The 16513-nt window shown below is 41.8% G+C and overlaps 1 long non-coding RNA gene across 1 annotated transcript in view; it reads right to left on the bottom strand.

Moving 5' to 3' along the window:
- LOC131381652 (uncharacterized) overlaps window positions 1-15750 on the bottom strand; it is a 95591-nt gene extending 79841 nt beyond the window's left edge. Inside the window, exon 1 of the long non-coding RNA XR_009210529.1 lies at window positions 15705-15750. This is a non-coding gene — a long non-coding RNA (uncharacterized LOC131381652). The remainder of the gene's footprint in view (window positions 1-15704) is intronic.
- Between the last annotated feature and the right edge of the window lie 763 nt (window positions 15751-16513).

Consider the following 16513-nt stretch of genomic DNA (forward strand, 5'->3'; position numbering starts at 1 on the left):
AAGGAATGCTTTTGGTTAATCTATAATCTACAGAAGCAATGCTTATCACTGGGCTTACTGTCAATATGTATGTAGGTCACACTCTGTTCATGACTGTCAGCTCTGAAGGCTGTTAGCCCCCTGGATCCCACTTTGCACTCAATTTCTGCATCATTGTCTTCAATTCCTCTAGTCTTGCTGGGCTGGGGTCTCCACGACCAAGCTGGCCTCAGTAAGTGGCATCCGATGTGGGGACTCAAACCTGGGTCAAAGGGTCACCAAAGTGATGGTTGGAGAACGTGGAACTATGCTGGAGGACACCCGAGTACTCTTAAGCAATCCTCGTGGTAAGAAGGCGAGCTTAGAAGCATCAGAGTAACAATGGGACAAGGGTTGAGCAGGCACGAGGCTTATTTGAATCTGCTTTGGCATCTCCTCAGAAAAGGAGTAAAGGTTAGCACCAGCTGACTTATGCAGCTTTTTAGTGCGGTAGAGAAATATTGCCCCTGGTTTCTGGACCGAGGAACTATGAATGTAGAGGTCTGGGAAAAGGTAGGCAACACACTGAAAAAGGCATAAGGATGGTGTTGAGGTTATTCCTATAACTGGTCAGTGTGGGCTCTGGTTCATTCCACCTTGGAGCCTTTCCACACAGATGACAAGGAGGAATCAGAGGAAGGAGAGTCTAATGAAGTAACAGAAGAGGTGCAGAGCAGGTTTGCTTGCCAGCTAAAGCGGCAAAGGAGGGAGAGGTTTGTCCCTACCCCTCTGCACCCCCTCATTATTTTGAAAAAAAAGGAGTGGCCTGACCCTCCGGATCTTTCTTTTCCAGAGGACACTGGGCGAAAAGTAGTTGCCCCAGTGACTGCTCAAGCAGTGCCTCGAGCAACCACTCTCAGTTCTACTCACACAGGAATCCAGCAAGCTAGACGAGAGGGTGATATGGATGCTTGGCAGTTCCCTGTTAGAATACACCCACCTGATCAACAGGAGAATATCATAGCTACATTTGAGCCTTCTCCTTTTAAAATACTTAAATAATTTAAACAAGCTATCGATCAATATGGACCAGGTTCTTTTGTAATGGGACCATTAAAGAATGTTGCTGTCTCCAGTCAGATGATGCCAGCGGGTACTGTAGGATTATTTCTAGGTAGGTCTAGTTGAAATTTAAAAGGAGTGCAAAGTACATACAGGAGTCATTGATTCAGATTACAATGGGGAAATTCAAATTGTTATATATCTACTTCTGTTCCCTGGAAAGCAGAGCCAGGAGAGTACAGCACAGCTCCTGATTGTGCCATATGTGGAAACTGGGAAAAGTGAAACTAAACGAACAGGAGGATTTGGAAGCACAAACCAGCAAGGCAAAGCAGCTTATTGGGTGAATCAAATTACTGATAAACGTCCTGCCTGTGAAATAGCTATTCAGGGAAAAAAAAAAATAAAGGATTGATAGATACAGGAGCAGACATTTCAAACATTTCTCTACAGCACTGTTTGTCCATGTGGCCAATTCAACCCACTCAATTTAACATAGTTGGAGTTGGTAAAGCCCCTGACATATTAAAGCAGTTATATTTTCCATTATGAAGGACCCGATGGACAATCTGGGACTATTTAACCAATTGTAACTTCTGTACCTATAAATTTATGGGGAAGAGATTACAGCAATGGGGAGCACAAGTGCTAATTCCAGAACAATTATACAGCCCTCAAAGTCAGCATATGATACAAGAGATGGCGTATGTGCCTGGCATGGGATTAGGAAAAAATTTACAAGGGTTAAAGAAACTGCTTCAAGTGGAAGGACAGAATTCTCATCAAGGTTTAGGATATCATTTTTGATGGCAGCCATTGTTAAGCCTCCAGAACCTATACCTTTACAATGGTTAAGAGATAAGCCAATTTGGATAGAACAATGGCCGCTGAGTAAAGAGAAACTGGAGGCCTTCCAGAACTTAGTTACTGAACAATTAGAAAAAGAACACATAGCTCCAACATTTTCCCCCTGGAATTCTCCAGTCTTTGTTATTAAAAAATCAGGTAAATGGAGGATGTTGACAGATTTTAGAGCCATTAATTCAGTTATACAACCTATGGGAGCACTGCAGCCAGGATTGCCTTCTCCTGCTATGATTCCAAAAAATTGGCCTTTAATAAGATTTAAAAGACTGTTTCTTTACTATCCCCTTAGCTGAGCAAGACTGAACTGTTTGCATTTACAATTCCTCCTGTAAACAACCTGCAGCCTGCTAAGCGTTTTCACTGGAAAGTGTTGCCACAAGGCATGTTAAACAGTCCAACAATTTGCCAAACATATGTAGGGCAAGCAATTGAACCTACTCGTAAAATATTTTCACAGCATTACATTATTATATAGATGATATTCTTTTGTGCTGCCTCCACTTGGGCAATATTACTCCAATGTTATGATCAGTTGCAAAACTCGATTTCTCATGCCGGTTTAATTATAGTTCCTGACAAAATTCAGACTACTCTTCTTTACACCTACTTGGGAACCTCGGTAAATGACACTACAATAGTGCCACAGAAAGTAATCATATGTAAGGATCAATTGAAAACATTGACTTTCAAAAATTACTAGGGGACATTAATTGGATACTACCTGCTCTAGACATTCCTACCTATGCCATGAGTAATCTATTTTCTATCCTTAGAAGAGATCCTAGTCTCAACCCTCTGCAATTAACAAAGGAGGCTGAGGCAAAGTTACAGCTAATTGAAAAGCAAGTGCATAAGGCTCAAATAGAATAGATCCAGAGAAGATTCTAGATTTGCTAATTTTTCCGACTCAACATCCACCTACTGGTGTTATTGTCCAACAGCAGGACTTGGTAGAACAGCTTTTTCTTCCACATACTAATTCATGGACTCTAACTCCTTATTTGGATCAAATGGCTACTCTGGCAGGGAATGGGAGAACTCGAATTGTTAAATTACATGGATATGACCCTGGAAAAATTATTGTCCCTCTTACAAAGGCACAAATACAACAGGCCTTTATAAATAGTCTTACTTGGCAAAGCCATTTAGCTGATTTCATAGGTTTTTTATTATTATACTTTAAGTTTTAGGTTACATGTGCACAATGTGCAGGTTTGCTACATATGTTCTTGATAATCACTTACTGAAAACAAAATTTCAATACTAAAAATTGGATTCTCCCTAGAATAAATGTAAACCAATTGAAGGTGCTGAAAACATTTTTACAGATGAGTCTAGTAATGGTAAAGTTTCTTATTCTGGATCAAAAAGTTAAGTTTTTCAGACACCCTATACTTCAAGCTCAAAAAGCAGAGACTTGTAGCTGTAATTGAGGTGCTGGCTGCTTTTGAGATGCCTGTCCATGTAATTTCTGATTCTTCATATGTGGTCCATTCTACACAGTTGAAAATGCTCAGCTATGATTCCACACAGATGAGCAACATTTTATTTGCCCAATTACAAACCGCAGTTAGGAATAGAATGCACTCTTTTTACATTACTCATATTAGAGCTCATACACCTCTTCCAGGACCTTTGACTGCAGGGAATCAAATGGCTGATAGTCTAGTTGCTACTGAAATATCTAGTGCTAGACACTTTCACAATTTAACCCATGTTAATGCCTCTGGTCTCAAATGCAGATACAGCATTACCTGGAAAGCAGCTAAAGCTATTATCCAGCGATGCCCAACTTGCCAAAAGGTACATTCCTCATCTTTTACAGGAGGAGTTAATCCTCAAGGATTGGAACCTAATTCTCTTTGGCAAATGGATGTCACACATGTTCCCTCGTTTGGGAGAGTAGCTTATGTATATGTGTGGACACCTTTTCTCACTTTGAGCTGCATGCCAATCAGGAGAGTCTTCTGCCTGTGTTAAACATCACCTTTTGCAGTGTTTTGCAGTGAAGGGCATTCCAGCTTCTATTAAAACAGATAATGCCCCAGGCTATACTAGCCAAGCTCTAGCTACATTTTTCTCTATATAACATATTAAGCCCATTACTGGCATCCCATATAATTCACAAGGACAAGCCATCGTGGCAAGAATGAATCTCTCCCTAAGACAGCAATTACAAAAACAGAAAGGGAGAGATAGTGACTATAGGACCCACATATGCAATTGAATCTAGCATTATTGACTTTAAATTTTTTGAGCCTGCCTAAAGGCCAGATGCTATCAGCAGCTGAACAGCATCTGCAGAAACCAGTGGCAAAGACAGAAGCAGAACAACTGGTTTGGTGGAGAGGTCCGATAACACAAAGTTGGGAAATAGGTAAAATAACTTGGGGTAGAGGTTATGCTTGTGTTTCCCCAGGCCAGAATCAGCAGCTGATTTGGATACCATCAAGACACCTGAAACCTTATCATGAGCCAGATGCTGAGGAAGAGATTTTGGGAGGAACCTGAGGATTGCAGCCATGTTGAGACTGACAATAAGGAAGACACCAGTCCTGGCGAGCAACACTCATGAGGCACAGCCACCCACCTGAGGCCAGATCAAAAAGTTGACACGGATGGTGGAAAAAAATCTGAAGAAGGCGGGACGACCAGTTACAATGAGTAATCTAATGGTAGCTATGATGACTGTGCTCACCATTGCCATATTCCCCCAGTAATTGCTGAAACAAAAAACAATTACACTTATTGGGCAAACATTCCACCACTTCTACAGCCAGTAACATGGTTAGACTCCCCAGTAGAGGTATACACTAATGATAGTTTTTGGATGCCTGGTTCTACAGATAATAGAGGCCTGTCTCACCCCCAAGAGGAAGGAACAATTAAGAATAGCTCATTGGGATTTGATCATCTACCCATTTGCTTGGGAAAAGCCGACGGGTGTTTACCTCCCAGTCTTCAATCTTGGCTGGCAATAGTACCTTAACGTAACATCTCTGTGGCACAATCACATATGCTTTCTGGTCTTAGTATTTATTACAATGATTGTGCCCCTGTAGCCAAAGTTTAGCACCCTCAAAAACCTATCTGGTAAAGTGGATTGGACATGGTCAGAAAAAATGAAGGCATTTGCTTGGGAAGATTGTATAGCAAGGCAGGTAGAGGTGTTGTGTAATGGTTCATATGGAGTCATTATTGATTGGTCCCTTAAAGGGGCATTTATGAGGCTCACCTCTCAATCTGCAGGTAATGGTCACCCTGCATCTAAACAAAATAATCAGATGGTGGACACTATAAGAAGTACAGCAAGAGTTCCTATTAGTTGGGCATATGGTGGTATAGTGGCACCTCAACCCCAAATGATATGACCTGCTATAGGGGCTAAACATAAGGAGTTGTAGAAAATATTAACGGCACTAAAAAGGATAAAGATTTGGGAATGAAGATATACTAAAGCCAACCCAGTATAATCCTAATTATTTTAGAACTGGCCCACGATTCAGTCTGGATACAGAGTTGTGTCCGTCTTCCTTTCCTGTTTGTAGTGAGTGATTTAAAACTTGATGTCCCTAATAATCATGTGACTTGTCAAGAATGTAGATTGTTTTCTTGTGTGAATTCTCCCTTGTATAATACCGATCATTCTATTTCAGTGGTAAGAGCCCGAGAAGGAGTATGGATACCTGTAAAGCTTTCCTGTCCTTGGGAAGCTTCTCCTTCTGTGCATATTATTACTGAAATTCTTCAAAAGATTTTGAGTTGCTCTCGGCGTTTCATTGCCACTTTAAAATCATTATGGGATTGATTGCTGTCACAGCTACTGCTGCAATAGCTGGAGTTGCTTTGCATTCCACAGTACAAACAGCAGACTGTAAATAATTGGCAGAAAAATTCTACTCTAATATAGACCAGAAACTAGCTAATCAAATCAATGATCTCCAACAAACTAATGTGGCTAGGAGATCTAGTAACTGGAATATAGAATGGTTACAATGCGACTGGAATACTTCTCATTTTTGCATTACTTCTCATCTGTATAATGAAACAGAACATGAGTAAGAAACAGTTAAGAGACATTTAAAGGGTCATACTAGATATTTATCTTTAGATATTCCAAAACTGAAGGAACAAGTATTTCAAGCCTCTCAGGCACATCTGACGCTAATGCCAGGAAGGGAAGTGCTGGAAGGAGCTGCAGGCAGATTAGCAGCTATTAAACCCATTAAAAAGGATCAAGACACTTGGAGGCTCTGTGATTTCAATGATTGTGATTTTAATCTATGTCGTCTTTGTGTAGTCTGCAGATGCAGATCCTGAATCCTGTGAGAAGTAGCCTACTGTGACAAAGCTGCCTTAGTCTTTATCGCTTTGCAAAAGCAGAAAGGGAGACATGGTGGGAACAAGCCCTAAGCCTGTCATAAACAGGCCTTAAAGAAACTGGCCACAAACACAATTTCTGCAGCAATGTGATATGCTCATCATGGCTATCATGCACATTGCTAGTTGTTGGTTTACTGGAGCAGGGCAAGGAATGCCCGGCCTGCCCGGAGCAGAAAACTGCTCAAACCATAAATAGCATGAGCAGCCTATGCCTTAACATGTTTTGGCTGCAGACAATCAGCTAGAGCCTGTTTCTCTGCTCCTCGCTAAGAATGCTTTGTTTCCCATAAGGAATGCTTTTAATCTATAATCTATAGAAGCAATGGTTATCACTGGCTTACTGTCAATAAATATGTGGGTCAAGCCCCCTGGATCCCACTTTGCACTATTTCTGTGTCTTTAACGCCACCAGTTTGGGGTCTCCATGACTGAGCTGGGTCTTGGTAGTTACAATTCATGGAACTGGAGGAAGTTAAAATCGCAAGACAGAATTAAGGTTAATCCTTCATAAGTGATTAAATTGCTCACACTCAAGTGAGAGCTATACTATTTTAGGCATTTAGAAACAAACTTAGTTTATAAAATAAAGTGGTATTATGTTAGATAATCTTTCCCCTGAGCAGTAATAGAATGGTGAGTGTATTGTCAGAAAAGCATTAATTGCCAGTAAAATATCCCACAGCAATAGAAACCTAGGGCTTCTGGACTCATTCCTCTCTGATGTGGGATAACAGGTTCGTTTCTCCCACACTGTCTTTCCATGACATTTCCCATCATTTTCACAAGAAAAGAAATGCAAAATTCAATTGTGCCTTAAAGGAAGCTGGGGTTACAGTGGGAAGATATTTAGCTGAAAGACGACACTGACCAGCTTCTGGATCAAAGGGAAGAGAATAGACCCAAACTTCCCCGTCTTGGGAAGGCCTAGAGCTCATTTTCTCAGATGCAGCTGCTCAGTGGTGATTCACTGAGCCACCTTCTATCCCACCTGTGAGTCAGGTGCCCAGAAGCTACAGAAATTGGGGTTGGTAGGAATGAGTTTCAGAGACCAATAGACTATTCACTGAGAGGTTCTTGAACATATTCCCTCCTACCTCTATCACCATTTCCTCAAATATAGCTTAGGACACAAATAGGAAAGCAGTTCATTAATGACACATACTAAGTTAATGGTCACCACTTAGAGGATGCAGCAGTAAGAACACACAAGGATCATGGCTTTACCTTTCCTTTGCCATTCCTTTAAGGGATTGCTCTTGAATTCTGACTCAAATCACCACAGAGGAAGAGGGAGGGGAGGCTGCATCCTTCTAAAAGGTAGGTTCCTAAAGGTCAACCACCACATCTGCTTATACCCCAAGGCCACATTAATTATTACAGGAAGGGGATGGGAATCTGCCTTAACAGTTCATGTGGACCTCAACTCCATATGACTAACAGAACTTCCTGGTATAACCACAGTGGCTGTGAGCTGTTATCCCACTGACATTGCATGCAGATCAAGGCACTTATCAAGCAGTGTATCTACAAGAAACCACCCATTTGGTGGTGGTTTCCAGTAACATGGACTTCGAGATGATAGAAGCACTGAGCGTCACTTAGGAAGTGGACTCCAAGAGTGCCCACAGGAGTCTTGACCAAGCCTGATCTGGTGGACAAGAGCACTCAACATGAGGTCACTCACGTGGTACCAAACCTCCTGAGCCACCTGAAGGACTGCATGATTCTCAAGCACCCAAGTCATCAGGATACCCAGGACTGGTTCAGCCTTGCTGAGGTTCTGTAGAATTTTAATGCCACCCACCCTTCAGGGATCTTCTGGAAGAAGGGCTAGTTTTCTTCCTTGCAGGAAGATGACCAAATTTAGTATGTTTATGAATCTCTGCCCTCATTAGGAAACAAAGACAGTCACCAGAATATAACAAGAGTCCTAAGTTGGGCATCAACATACTCAATAAACTTGAAAAGTGATCTGGTAGAATTAACGCACTTATCACAGAATTATTGCTTTAATACAAAAAGAGTAAAAGGAAAGGAAGACACTTGGCTGTTTGGCAAATATCAAGTTGAGTTCTGCAAATGCAGTACTGTAATTGAACATATTTTCTGAGAAGGTAATAAGGCTGTATATAGAACAAACTGGCAGTTTGAAAATCAACATCTTGACAGAGAGGATGCCAATATTTGTGAATCATAGGACATTAGAGACTACCATAAAACAGCAAATCAAAGCACTGGAAGATCCAGCTGTTGATGTGCTACACATGGTGACTGATAGGGGGTCTAGCTCACCTTCACAAATATTCCAGAAAAAAGGTTTTAACCTCCATAGAACTTCCAAGTCTAAAGTCCAAGCCATTAGATGTGAACAAGCTGAAAAATCATTCTGACATTACCTCTGTATTCCAGAAAGTCAGAAGGAAAAGACCAAGAAAAAATTCATTTCTTCATTTTTAAGGAGATTCTTCCATAGCTGAAATCTGTAAGCACTCTACTACCATCAGGCCATCAACCGCATGTACAACCTCGTGTTGGCCCATAGGATTCTCCAGGAGAAGCTGAGGTCATCTCATTGCTCATGGGTCCCAGGTGCTCCACGTCTCTACAGAAAACACTGAGAACAAAGTCTATCCTCTCTGTGTGCAACAGGAAGCACCTGCCACTGACAACTCCCCAACTATGACAGACTCTTGAAGACAGACTTCTACATTTTTCACCTTTAAGAGACATACAGGCCTGTTGTAGCCTAAACCTAGGTTTTCCCATGGCAATTGACAAACCACTTTTGTTCCAGTACAAAAGTGTCAGGTTGGTGGAAAAGAATTTCTGCAGACCCTTGTAGGGATGTGAATGAGTGATAACAAGTGGGGACAGGGAATGAGGTTTCTCTTCTCTTATCCATCTGGAAGACCAACTGTTTCATAGCCTGCTCTAGTTTCAGAAGGACCAAGGCCCCTTATTTTCCATAAGGGATTTCAGAGAGCAAGGAAGGCACAGTTAGGTCTTTGCATTTCATGTTGACTCTAAGACCTCACCCTGTACCAGAAGGGAACAATTTCCATTTGAAGATGTCAATTTCAAGGTGACTGTTCACTAGCAGAAAGATCAAGCGAGAAAAAAAAATGACAGAAGTGAAATAGAATGAGTTCTCTGAACATGCTGCCATTTTTGGACAAGGAATAACGTGCCAGAAAGCTCAATAAAAACAATCTTCTTACCAAGCTGGACACCATTAGAGGTATCACATGGCAAGATTTTATGATGGCTTACCAAAGACAACTCAAGCTGCATGATAACTCAGATCTGTATGAAGTGGGGAAAAATGGAACACATACAAGGAGACAATTATGAACTCAGAAGTCTGTTTCCATGGGAATAACCAAGTTAAAAATCCCTCAGCACAACTGTCCAGGCTGAGATGACCACTTTCCTTTAGTGGCAGTCATGACAGAGCAGCCTAGACTCATATGCTCATCTCAAGACCAGGTAGATTTACCACATCCGCTGATTGAATAATCAGATTTACTAGAAGATGGTTCACTGTGAGGGGGAAAAATAATCCCGATGTGTTTTATTTTCTCCACCCAATCATCCATTACTAAATAAATTTGCTATTATGACAGAGAAAAATCAAACAGATCAGGAACAACCTGTACAGCCCATATGAGCAGAAGGTGTTAGGTTTTGGAGGGAAGGTGTGGGTTAAAGACACACAGAAAGAGGGTGGCTCAACAGCAAATGCAGGCTTTATGTCCAGCATAAAACCTACAGAAGTCGGGGACAAGCTTAATGCCAGAGCCCACTGCTGCTTACAGGCTGGGGGTACTTACAGGTATGGGCAGGAAAGGTCTGAGCAATATGGCTTGTTAACCAGCAGGATATTGTTAAGATGTTCCCATGATGAGGCGGTTTTGGTCCTTGTTTCATTGGGATATCATCGTGATGTTCCTTGGAACTTTGTCCAGCAGGAAATGATAGGGATGTTTCTTTAGTTCAGCCTTTGTCTGCCTTGTGGTCAAGTGGTTAGACAGGATGTTTCTCATTGCCTGAACCCCCATGAACTATTTCACTTTGACCAAGGTCTGCAAAATAGCAGGAAGCTTACAAAATGGTGCAGTTTATACTAGCAGAAGGTACACACCTGCGTTGCCCTCACGAACTTTCAGAGGGCTCAGGACATGCAGTGAACATGGTCCTGCCTACCATGGCTGTCGGACAGAGCGTGGGCAAGATCTCATGCTGGAAACCCTAAGGAGTTGCCCTTCCCAGAGGCAGTGGCATTGTCACAAGATGTCCACTATTATTGGGGCTGAAAAAACTTGTTTATGATGATAGGTGAAGAGACAGGGTCAGTCACTGGCCTTTGAGATCAAGATTTCAGATGCTTCAGAGACAGGAAGGAAAAAAAGTCAATGAAGCCCAATATTGCTAGCAAAGGAATATGAATCAGTCATAAGCTAATCCTACTGAAGATAGGTCCTCACATATCCAGTAGACCTTCCTAGTACAAGGAGTGTATTATTCATTCGGCCTGCTCACATTGAGTGGTAAAGGAAGGCACTCATCAAGAGGCACATCCACAAGCAACAGATGATCCACTTGGTGGTCATCAGTTACATGGACATTTTTCTTCATAGGAGTGATGAAAATTGCTCAGAAAGTAGGCCCTAATACAGATAGCACCATAGTAATCTTGACAAAGCCTGATCTGGCAGCCAAAGTACCAAATACAAGATCCTTCATGTGATATGAACCCTGGTGTTCCACCCAGGTGCTGACTCCAATGGGCTCACTGCTGAGCACCAAGTAAACTCACGAGTTCCACTAAGTTCTCACCAGCTTTACTGCCAGGCTAAGACACATGAGTCTGAAAACTTCCAGGCTAGCCAATGAGGTCCCTGTTTCACACTGCTGTCAGTCACTGTGCAAGGTAAAGGGTTTTGCATCTGCTCCACAGCCAACATAAAATTCATTACAAACTAGCCCCCATATTGTTTATTTTTCTTATCGTAGAGCCATCCACCAGGACTGCTGAGCTATTCTCCCCAGAAAAACATCTCCAGGAAACAGAAGGGTTAATGACTGGCAGACATCGCCAAGAGCTACTTCTCCCATCTAAAATGTGTCACTGGCTCCATACTTTCGCATGTGGCCAAAGTAGGCCAAGCTACAAACCAAGTTACCAGTAGCTTCCACTAAGAAGGTAGCATAACATTGCCAGGCTTCCACAAGTCATGGGAGCTCAAAAAAGTGGTGTATGTCAGAAGATTTGTTGAATTAAAAAGAGCATTAATAGTCCAGTTAAAATGAGATGTACATTGAGAAATGGGATCCAAAATACTTTGTTCACATGTAGTTTTATAAGGGATGCTTTTCTCCTTTTCAGAACTTGTAGGTACAATGAAGTATATGGCAAGGAACAGCAAGAGGCAATAAACGTAATACCCCTGTGTGGAGGTCCAAGCTTCCTAACCTCTACTACACTCGAGAGAGCAATGAGAGTTTTGCCCATTACCTACAACAATCATCTTACAACAACTGATGACATGTAGAGGAGAACCAGCAGAAGTCGGTCTAGTTTTAGATCCTTGAATATATAAAAATCTCACGTATTTTTTGAGTGAAAAAAGGCAGGACATTTAAAAAAACAAGTCATCCCTTGAAAACAATGAAACTTGGTTATTCAATGTTTACATTATTGAGTCTCACTTATTGCATTGCTTATTCTCTGCCTGTGCCAGCACTGAGCCATACTTCCGCACAAAGGGACTTCCAGGTGGTTTGCCATTTGATTAGAATGATTGGCTGCCCCAGGCCACACCCTCAACTTGATTCATTTGCTTGCATGCAGCATCACATCTCTGCAGCCCAGGAGAACTGATGCCACTGGAAGAAACAACAATGATCATGGCAGATAGAGCTTAAGGGTAAACTATCCAACTTGTTCAAGTAGGGAAGACATTCTTGGAGACATTCTACAACTTCCTCACACAGAACCCAGTGATATGGAGCCCACTCACCTACTTAAGTGACCAGGTAGATTCTGATTCTACCCATTCAGTAGCTGTTGTGCCCCACCCTACATTCCCTGCACCACCACCACCACCACACACACACTGGTTCACCACCTTCCTCTGAAATTCCTGGGATCTCTTTAAATAAGTGTCAGGTAGCAGCAAATAAGTGACCCCTAGAGATATCCTTGTCCTAATGCTAATGCTTAGAACCTATTAACATGTTATTCAACATGGCAAGAGGGAATGAAGGGAACACATGGAAATAATATGCTCCCCTAGATGATTTCTGTATCTTCAAAATCAGCTAACTGGCCACCATGTTATCAGAAAGTCAAAGACTAAGAAGAGGGAAGCAAAAGTGCAGGTGGGTGAAAGAATTGAAGATATACATTCATCTTTGATATGAATGACGATTCTAACTTTGAACAATAAAGGGGCCACAAGACAAACAGTGTAAGAGACCTCTGGACAAGTCAGTCAAGGAAACAGTGTCCTCTAGAGAAATAGGAGCCCAACCCTGCCAGCTTGATTTTATCAAAGTGAGAACCATTTTGAGTTTCTGGCCAAATATGAAAACAAGCAGCAGTATCATGACAGAGCTGCTGGGATTTGTGAATTACAGTTGAGTTTCTACTTTACGATGTTCAAGGCATCGGAAGAGCCAAGTGTTGATAGGCTGCACACAGTGACTAGAAAGGTCTGGATTGTCATTATAGATACTTCACAAAAAAATTGATTTTAACTGTTGTATGGGTAGCCAAGTCCAAAATTGAAGACTCAAGTTAATTTTGAAGACATTGATTCAAATAGGAAAGTTACCGAGTTGACTTTACTTCATCACAGAATGACAAAGAAACAGAATACAGGGAAAAGGCTCTAAAAATCTAGCAAGCCATTCTTTTAACCTATTTCTTCAGACTCTTACACAGCTGAAATCTCAGCTGCTGATCCCCTGTCCACCAAGAGGGCAGCAACTGCATCTCTAGCCATATGCCTTTGGATTGTGTAGTTCTCATGTCCAACAACTGCAGAAGGGCAGTCTGCAGCTACTCCAGATCAAGGATACCTGCAGCTGGCCCCTGGAGGAGCAGACACCACAAACAGGAAGAAGTTCCCAGAGAAGAGGCTTTCATGGCCATCCCATGATAGACACAAACTCAAATTCCCCTGTAAACTAGGCTCTCTGTCCAGCACTCCATCTCCACGGTAAGTCTCCAAGGAGAGGAAGCTCCATACCTCCTTCCAAATTGATGACACAGGTAACAGTAATGGGACTCTAACCAGTCTCCACTTATCCATTCGTCCCTGAGGAATTAGTATAAAAGCTGTGGTAGCAATTTGATTTCAGCACTAAGACTAAAGCCCCATTCTCAGAAGCACATGTTATAGTTGAAATGTCATCTCCCTGACTGGGAAAGATTGTTTTCAAACCTGGGAGTCCTTCCTGCTCTCTGAATTATCCCATTCTCTTCCAGACTGATGAATGGCAAGTATATTTCCTGGTTTTGGTATTATCTTATGAACCAAAGTTTCAGGAGCATCAGTATCAACCTGCATGAATTCTCTTGGAGCCAATGTTATAACCACCTGTAATAAATCTGTTTATACACGATCATGAAGAGAACAAGAAATGCGGTGGTTGACAGATATTAGTCACCCAGGAAGGAAGCCTGTGTATTTTCCACTCCATCCAGTAAAACATTGAGATTTGTCCCACAAGGTTTTGCCTTCATATTTCCTGTTTTCATAGCAAAAATATATATATATATTTATATATATAGAAGAGATGTGCATTTAAGAAGCCTTAGTCTGAGCACTGAGTTATCTTAGTTAGAAGGAAACATGACAGAAAGTTCAGCATCACAGGAAAGAGAACAAGACAGAACTTCTATACCTGTCTGGGCAAGCTTAGAAATCTCTCAGATGAGGCTGTTCACCACTGAACTCTGAGCCACCCTCCCATGTCTTCTGGGTGGAAGATGTCTGAAGACAGCTCAGCTGGGCACATGGAAATGCATGCTCTTGGAGAAGCAACATGCATACTCAGACATCCTTGACCAGGGGTGGGATGGTTACAGACCCAATTCTGGGAACATTTTTGTCTTTCAGTGGTAAGTGAGGGCAAAGAATATAAGTAGCTCTTTGCTGGGATGGGCTACTCCACTGTACACCTCTTACAATACAAGGCATCATGATGGTTCAAGACACACCCTTTTGTTCTAACTACTTCCAGAGAGGGTAACTGTTAATCTCCATCCTAAAGACAGTGAGAAATGGAAGGTTCAGAAATAGCACTTCTACTTTTAGTCTGTCGGGAAGAATGAAAGCACATCACTAAAGCTAAGTAAAATGGAATAGACAACTCCTCAAAATTCAGCTTCAATGAAGACTTTTCAGGGTAAGTACAAGATTAACTTCTGTGGCCCCCCTGCATGTCAGCTATCAGCACAGACATTTTCTGGGATCAAGCATCTCCATGCAGTTTAATAAAAAGGCAGCTCCAACAGAAATCCAAGGAGGAAAAGCCACTATACACCTGTTATCCCCTCTTTCGGAAACTCCTGGTATTCACTTGCTTGTCTTCAATGCTGTAGGATTAAGACAATGTCCTTTCAACTTCACTAAGGGACGGCTATTCTTCAGGGAGTTTGGTCACTTTTCACAAATGCCTTCTGCAAAGAGGCCTTTTAACTTCTACTTCATACCTCTTCAAGGTAGAAATGATACTATCATAAGCCATCTCTGAGTAAAGAATTCCAGGAACATACAACTCCTTAGGGCCATGAACCCCTACCTATGGGCAATGTTCTCCCCATTTCATTTAGTAGAGGTTCATAATGAGACAGGGATGAGGATGGCAATTATCCTTCAAAAGTTTAACAGGTAGCATATCATGGGTAGTGATCAAGAGTCTTTTGTTGGCCAAACTGCAAGGCCTCCTAGCCTTCTGAGAGGCCCCCCTCTGTACTTCCTTATAAAGTACAACTTTAGTAAACAACACTGTGAAGGCCATTTTGCAAAAACCTCCCACACACTTGACAGCCAATTATTTTCAATATCTGATGAGGTTCCTCCACCATCTCCCAGGTGATGCCTGATATTCCCAGCTGGTCCTTAGCATGAATCCTGTCAGTTTGGCCAGCAAACGCTTCTCTGAAGTTTATCTGGGTAGTTTTCCATCCACTGACCCCACACTATTTCTTGACTATAAATTTCTATTTGCCTACACTGTATTCTAACAGGTGAGAAGGCAGCCAAAATTGTATTTAAAATATACTTTGTAAAAGTTTGAGTTTACATTTCAACTTCTGATGTTTAAGTAATCCACTGTATTAGTTGATTTAGAGATGAGATCCCCTTTGACTACTTGAGGGCACTAATCTGTCATGAAATTAAGAATTCTTCCCCTCTATTAACCTTGTATTGTTACAGTGGAAACCAAGCCTGTGTCATTGTCACACTACATAAGATTCTCCAGGACAAGGTGAGGTCAGCTTACTGATGGGTCTCAGGTGCTCCACACTTGCAGAAAACAGTGAGAACCAACCAGCTCTGTCCTCCGGTGCCTAACGGAACTCTGAACGCACTCAACTATGACATGGGAGTCCTTTCGAAAGAACTCAGCTTCTGTCTGAAATGTTCTATCTTTAAGGAACCTACAAACTGTTATGCGTCTCCTAATCTTGGGGTTTTGCCGATTGACAGACTACTTTGTTCTGGGACAAAAGCATCTGTTTGGTGAAAGAATTTTAGGAAACCTGCGTAGGAAATGTGGGTTAGAGTGAAAAGTAGGGATTGGGAATGATGAGCTCCCTTCTCTCCCATCCTTCTGTTAAAGAACAGGTTGTTTTTCTTAACTCCCTCCAGTTTTAGACAAGAAACAGAAGCCTTTATTTTCCAGTGAGTGGAATGCAGGCAGAGTTAAAACCTTACAGTTGATGTTGACACTAAAACTTCCGCCATGCCAAAAGAAGAGTTTCCATTTGAAAGTATCACAGTTTCAAGGTGACCAATCACCAGGAATGGGATCGATCAATGAGGGATAATGACAAATATGGAATATTAAGAATGAGTTCTCTGGACATGTTCCCTTCCTTGGGCAAGTAAAGATGACCTACCAGAAAAAAACCCAAAGAAAACTAAAAGCACCCGATTTCATGTTAAACTGGATGCCATTCATTAGAGCTGTAAAATGGCAAGACCTCATTGTTACAGCCTGTAGTTGA

The sequence above is a fragment of the Hylobates moloch genome, unplaced genomic scaffold (assembly GCF_009828535.3).
Source record: "Hylobates moloch isolate HMO894 unplaced genomic scaffold, HMol_V3 SCAFFOLD_17, whole genome shotgun sequence".
NCBI classification, from domain to species: Eukaryota; Metazoa; Chordata; class Mammalia; order Primates; family Hylobatidae; genus Hylobates; species Hylobates moloch.